At 31.2% G+C, this 7777-nt stretch overlaps 1 pseudogene; it reads left to right on the top strand.

Annotated features, from left to right (window-relative positions):
* Window positions 1–5461: 5461 nt before the first annotated feature.
* Window positions 5462–5948, top strand: LOC146954406 (putative calcium-binding protein CML18; annotated as a pseudogene).
* The last annotated feature ends 1829 nt before the right edge of the window (window positions 5949–7777 follow it).

Raw genomic sequence — 7777 nt, 5'->3', positions numbered from 1 at the left:
GATACTTTGATTAATTTCATAACATTTACTTATTTTTCTTGATTTGATTTTGAGCGTGTTTAAACTTAAAGGATGTGGCCAAATTTTAATGTCCATCTATATAAGAATAATTCATTGTTTTACTAAAAAAAAAAAAGAATAATTCATTGGTTAAATAACGTAAAGACTGCAAGGCTTATTGACTCAACCAGACACATATTTGTCGAGAGAGACACCGAAAATGAGTACAAACACCTGGAGCTGTTAAGCAGACTCAATTCACATTCCACAAACAACATTGTTACCTTAATATGCAATTCATTAAGAACCAAACAGAATTGGGACACTATCACACACAAATCCACTTTTGATATTTTTGAAGTCATTCTTAGCACTTGGTGTTGTTAAGATTCATGTTTCTTGGATATATCTATGCATTTTTAATATCTCGTTCTAAAGAACACTCAAATAAACTTGTTAGACCACACATAGATCAGAATAATATTGATCTCTTTAATTCAATGAAGTTTGTTATCATTAAAACATCAACTTAAGAAGGATTTTGTGATTTTCCTCAACACTTTTCTTTATACTTTTTTTAGTGTAGGTTAAACCCAAAAACAACCATACATAATACTCTACTGGAGTAGTTAGAACTCACAACTGAGGGATAAAGTTTCTCCTTTAGCGTTAATTAGTTGAAGCAAATGGAATCACAATTGAGGAAACTCAGCTGACCTTGGCTAATTCAACTTCCGAAAAAAGAGATAATTTATGATAAAATCAGGTCTTTGAACCAATGATTCATCCTGTTGGCGGAATAATTGGTAACTGTTATGTGTGATTATCCTAGAACATTGGGAGTTGTTAGGATATAGCTATATATAGAAATGAGTGGCAAGTGCAAAATTCTACCAAAAAACAACGCAATGATTCAAATCACCAAAAGTCTAATTCGATTCAGACATGTACAAATAGACAATCTGGACTTATGAAGATTGATACGAATCAAACAAAGCTTGAATCGAATCAAAGTAACCCAGATGAAGTTTGATACGATTCAAAAGATTGTGATTCAAATCAACATGCCAAAAAACAGCACCAGAAGAAAACAATGATACGATTGAAGAAATCATGAATCGAATCAAAATGCTTGACACACAAGAAACAAGGACAGAGAGAATGATTAATACAAATCAAGAAAATTTGAATCGAATCAAACATCTACAAAAAAAGTTTTGCCACCAAAAAAGGAAGATTTCTACACATATATGAACACATTTGACATCCAAAAACCATATGACACAATGAGGCAATGAGTGTTAGGTGCTTTAACATGTTCTAGGCTATAACTAACATTACATAAGTATCATCAAAATAACCTAGCTAATTAAACATCATCAAAATAAAAACCTAATGTAATAAGCAAGTATATAACATCATATAGTATATATATTCACAAGCAATAAAACCACCAAAATCTTTCACATATGTTTCTTCATTTTATTCCACTGTCATTCCTATAGATGAAAATCAAATAAACGGTATTGAAATAGTTCTAAAAACTTAATATAAGAACTAAATAGAAAGTAAAACTATCGTTAAAAAGTAGGTAGAAATTTAAGATATCAGCCCTATACGGAGTGGCTAATTGTGGAATCATTTGTATGTGACAAGACTGAGTCGGGCGTCAAGGTGATAAACCTCGTACGAGCGTCAATGAAAGATATTATGAATTATTTTACAAAATTGTACTTGATAAATGGTCTGAGAAAGATAAATAAAAAAATTGAAAAATGAGAGAGTAATAAATAATTAATGGTATAATAAAAAAAGTAACATTAATATTTTATTTGTATTGTAAAATGACTTATAATTTGTGACTAATTTTTTTTAAAGCAACTTATAATTTAAGACGGAGGGTGTACAATTTAGCCTAAAAATTTGAATTTTTATAAAATAGAATGATATTTACTTTTTTATATATTTTTTTTTGGAATTTTATTAAAATTTACGTCTAATGATCCATTGATTAAACCTAAACCAACGTGCTTTTTTTTATTGATTAAACCTAAACCAACGTGCTTGGTTGAATTGATAAGGGTTTGACATAAAAATATGGATTTTTTTATCCGGTTCAAATGCTAACCAACCCTTTCATTCTCAAAGTGAATTGGGCTGGGTAGCAAGTTTATGATTTCAAATACGTGAACTCACAAATCCATTCAGTTTAGAAAAATTGTTAAATATTTTATTTTTATAATATAGTTTAAATTTTTATGTTTTAATCTTGAAGTGTTTAAAATATAATCAAGTGTTTAAATTTTATGTAGTACTCATTCCATCTCAAATTATATGTCGTTTTGACCATTTCACACGTATTAAGAAATTTAATTAAATTTTGTATGAAAAAGATATATTATGAATTGTTTTTCAAAAACTTCCTTAATGAAAATGTCGTTGATGATGAAGGACCTGAGAAAAGTAAATTAAAGAATCAACCCAGCCCATCAGAAAAATAAATTACGAAGCTATTTTCACAATTACCATTAGAAAATTGCTTTTCTAACATAGAATACTTCCTATTGACACAAGTAAATGACGCTTTTACCTCCAGCGGTAGTTAACAATTGCTGGTATAAGCGCAGGTAGTTAACAACCGCTGGCTTCTAGTGGCAGTTAACTACCGTTGTGTTCGTGATATATTCAAGTGATTCAGACACTGTCTCCATATTCACCATCACCACCTTTCTCTCAAATTTTCACTCTCTCTCTAAAAAACTCTACCAAATCATCCAATATTTCTTCCACTAAATCACAGGTAAGTTATAACTTATGCTATTGTCATACATTTTAGTTAGTATATGTGTTTATATGTTTATAATTTTAGTTGTTGTTTAATTATTAAATTTTGAATATTTGTTTTTAATATAGTTATGTTTGTAGATCTGAAATGCTATTAACATATATTATGAATACATGTTATAATGAAGTTATATTGCTTAAATTTATAATTTTTTCGAATTTTATTAATTTTTTAGGGTTTGAATATTTGTTTTTAATATAGTTATGTTGTAGATCTGAAATGCTATTAACATATATTATGAATACATGTTATAATGAAGTTATATTGCTTAAATTTATAATTTTTTCGAATTTTATTAAGTTTTTAGGGTTTGAATATTTGTTTTTAATATAGTTATGTTGTAGATCTGAAATGCTATTAACATATATTAGGAATACCTGTTATAATGAAGTTATATTGATTGAATTTATAATTTTTTTCGAATTTTATAAATTTTTTAGGGTTTGTTTAGGATTTTTAGGGTTTATGTCAAATTTTCACTACAAGTGTTTGAATGAGTTTTTCATTGATTATTTTTAATTTTTATGTGTGTAGATTTGAAACAATGGCCGGGTGGATCGACGTTCATGCAACATTCAACGGCGGAGAACCTCAGAGGTTGAAGGTTCGGTGCCTTGATGTAACGTTAAGAGATCTCAAGGATCAACTGAATGAATTCAACCAAGGAGTTAACCCCAGAGACACAAGGAGGGTGGAACACGTCCAGTATAAACGTCCAACGCTCGACGAGGGGAGGGTATCATTCACTTGGGTGGAGTTAAAGAAGGACGAAAACGTGACGAGCATGTTTTGGGAGCACATTAAGTTCCAGTGGATCGATATGCAGGTGACGTTGCTGAGATCAACTGAATATATCATCAACAACTTGATTCCGCCAGAAGATCGTCATTAGTTAGGGTAAGGTGCATTCCAACTACAACAATTGTCTTACCTCTGAAATGGGGTAATTCAAACTTGCCAAACGGCGAGGACTCAAGCATTTCACTCGGCATTCATGTTTTTCCTTTGAAAAGATTAAATTTTTGTTAGGCTTGCTTAGATGATGGTATTAAGTGTCAAGGAATGGACCTCATTTCGTTGGCACTTGAATACCATCATCTAAATCAAGCCTGACAAAAATTTATTCTTTTCAAAGGAAAGCATGAATGTCGAGCGAAATGCTTGAGTCCTGTTGTTTGACAAGTTTGAATTTACCCCATTTCAGAGTTAAGAGAATTTGAAAGTTTGACAATTGTCTTACTCTGAATGAGGCAATTCAAACTTGTTAATCGGCATGACTCCGACATTCGATGAGCATCTTGAACAACGGTATTCAAGTGTCAAGGAATGGACCTCATTTCGTTGGCACTTGAATACCATCATTCGAGATGCTGATCGTATGCTGGAGTCCTGCGGCTTAGCAAGTTTGAATTTGCCCCATTCAGGGGCAAGATAATTGTTGTAGTTGGAAGGTACATTCTGGAATGTAATGTAATGTCATGTGATAATTATCTTATTTAGTCACTTTTCGAATTTATTTATTCATTACACAATTTTAATTATTCAAATTCACATTAGATTTAATTAGTTTTTATTAGAATACGCAATTTTAATTATTTGAATTCATGTTAGATTTTATTAGTTTTTATTCAAATAGGCAATTTTAATTATTTGAATTCACGTTAGATTTAATTAGTTTTTATTAGAATACGCAATTTTAATTATTTGAATTCACGTTAGATTTTATTAGTTTTTATTCAAATTTACGTTAGATTTCTTTAATACACATTTTTTATTTGAATTTTGGTATTTCATATAAATAAATGCAAATAAAAACTAAAATAAAGGAACACAAGTAATATATATAAAATCACATTTTATTAATATAATAATACATTTACAATGGGGTGAAACTAAATCTGCTTCGTCGTACATTTATTCCTTAATAGGTAGAGTCATCTTCGTCGTATATTTATTCCTTAATAGGTGGAGTCATCTTCGTCTGACATTGAGTGAGGATGAGCCTGAGAAATACCAGACTGACTTTAGTGAGTACATTAAGAAAGGAATCGAGGCAGATGGCCTTGAGGAGCTTTACAAGAAGGTTCATGCTGCAATTCGTGTTGTTCCTCACATTTACACTCTTGTTGTTTAATAATACATTTAATTACCGCTTTAACTACCGCTTGGGTTAAAACAAAGGAAAAAAAAACCACAAACAAAGGAAATGTGAAAAATGTGGAAAAATGTGGAAAAATGGGTTGAATGAATGAAGAAAAAGAGGTTGAATGATGAAAAGGACGGTGCATCCTAGAACGCACGTAGCGGCAGTTAACTGCCGCTGGATGCCAGCGGTTGTTTACAGCCGACGCATATCCCAACGGTTGTTAACAGCCGCTAGGGGTAAAAGCGTCATTTACTTGTGTCAATAGGAAATATTCATTGTCAAAAAAGCAATTTTCTTACCATTATTTTTTTATTGGATAAGGAATGCAACAAAAAAAAAAAAAATCAACCCAGCCCATGAAACCCGTAGTTCCTTCCTCCCCACTTCCTAGCCCTAAAACGCGTGAAACTTAAAGGCACATTATATATAAATCACCTCGTGGAGGAAAAAGTAAAACAAAATTCCAAACCCTAATTAGCGTGTCGTGTAGTGCTTGCAAAACTTTCTTTTCCTCCCTCGGCTCTCTGAAAAAAGCAACTACGCCATGGACGACGAGGTTCACAACATCTTCAACAAGTTCGACAAGAATGGTGATGGAAGGATCTCTGTCTCGGTGTTGGAAGAAATGCTTTCAACTCTTGGATCCAAAACGTCATCTGAAGAAGTGAAAAAGATGATGGAACATATTGATCAGAACGGTGACGGACTGACGGTTACATTGATCTCAAAGAATTCACTGATTTCCATTGCAATGATGCTGCTGCCGGAAAAGACGATGAACTTTACGACCTCGACAACGACAGTTTCATCTCTCCCGAAGAACTGCACATCGTTCTTAATAAACTTATTGAGAAGTGCTCTCTCAGTGACTGCCAGATAATGATAAGCAACGTCGATGCAGAAGGTGATGGAAAAGTTAACTTTGAGGCGTTCAAAAAGATGATGGCATGTTGTTAGGGTTTAGTGATTAGTGATGAAGAAGATATAACTAATTATGTTAATATCTTCTTTTTATGATATTTTCTCTTCAAACATTCTCTGTTCTTTGTTATTGATATTTGTTCTCTTCTGGTGTTTAGTTAATGATATATCTTGCCGTTTAAAAAAATGTTTTATCTTAATTGTTGATCGTTCCAACCTTTCTGAGAAAAATATGTCAATGTTCACGAAGCCTTTCATTAGTGTAACTATCTGCACTAATGAGTGAAATCAATATATTAATTGTGTTAACAAAAAACCAGTTAACACAATTAATATATTGATTTCACTCATTAGTGCAGATACTTACAGTTTTGTGACCTCTGTGTGGTGCCTGATTTGTCTAATAATTATGTTGTTTAAAAAAAAGAAGTCATATTTCCATATTCTCTATTTCACGGTGCAAAATATTCAAGAAAATCTCTCCCTCTCTCTCTCTAATAAACTACAACATTGATCACATGTTTATGCTATATTCGTGAAAAACATTGATCACATGTCTATGCTTCTTGTGTTGTTGCTTTCAGACACTCAGTTTAGATAACGCAAACATAATAGGCATTTGCTTTGATGTGGGTATCATATATATGATTGCCTCTTTAGTATTAAAACTTAGGATCACAGTTATCCTTTAAACACCATGGTACTAAGTAAAGCAATAGGTGGGTTGTTTGCTTAGATTAGTCTTTTGCATCAATGGATGAAGCGGTGAGGAAAAAATGATGAGTGATGTGAGGATTATAGTGGTAGTTTCTATTTTTAAATAAAAAACAGTGAGAGAAATGAGTTTAACATGCCTTCGTGAATTTTAGCTAACCATATAGCAGTTTGCTTCCCATATATAGGTTTAATTACAGGGGTTTGCAAATTGCAGTGCGATTTGAATCGATTTTGAAACAAAAATTCTCCAATGTAAAGATAATAAATTATGTGTTTTCATTTTGGATGACTTGTTAAGAAAATTTGATGACATCCGTTCTAATTTTATGCGGTTTGTTTTGGATTAGTTTTTGCATATCCGAATGACAAATTATAATTGATTTATTTATTAATATTACAAGAACACACGGTGTCAATTATCCTTGAAATATATGAAATAATAAACATGTATGATAAATTAAACTAATAAGTAATAATATTAAGAAAATTATAAGCAAACGAACAATAGATAGCAAATGAACAATAGATTAATATAATATATCATACTAATAACAAAATTAAAAGTATTAACATATCTATATGCAAGTTGGTTCAGTTGTGAAAGTTCAATCCAAAATTTTATCCGATTTGAGCGGTTTTTACAAAGGGATATCCAAACATATTTCACTTCACATTCACAAAGGGATATCCACACATATGTTTAATTTGGATCGATTTAGATTTGAACACCCCTAAATTTGATATATATGCAATAAGAGTAATAATAAGAATCCCTAAAAAAAAAAGTAATAATATAAGAAAATATATTATACAATTTTTTCTTATATTTTAAGATGAAATCTCATTTATAAATGCTATTTTTCTTCTCCAAAAATTCTTTATAATAGGGGACTGGTTTGATTCCCTCACATAAAAAAGGGACTGGTTTGATAACACAAAATCGTTCCATATCGTCTCTCACCCTGGCTCAGACCAAATTATTGGCGTGTTATGTTTTTTTTTATTTTGACAAAATTTTGGCGTGTTATGTTCACAAGCCTTTCAAAGTGCAATACAATTTTCCACAAAAAAAACAAAGTGCAATAAATTTATAAAAAGAATTTTTTTTTTTGGTCAGGTAGCCTAGTGGCTAGAATTCACATTTTTCG

This window comes from Medicago sativa, chromosome 1 (assembly GCF_051527215.1).
Source record: "Medicago sativa cultivar Bolivia chromosome 1, Bolivia_mono, whole genome shotgun sequence".
Classification (NCBI taxonomy): Eukaryota; Viridiplantae; Streptophyta; class Magnoliopsida; order Fabales; family Fabaceae; genus Medicago; species Medicago sativa.
This window is presented reverse-complemented; position numbering and strand designations above follow the sequence as displayed.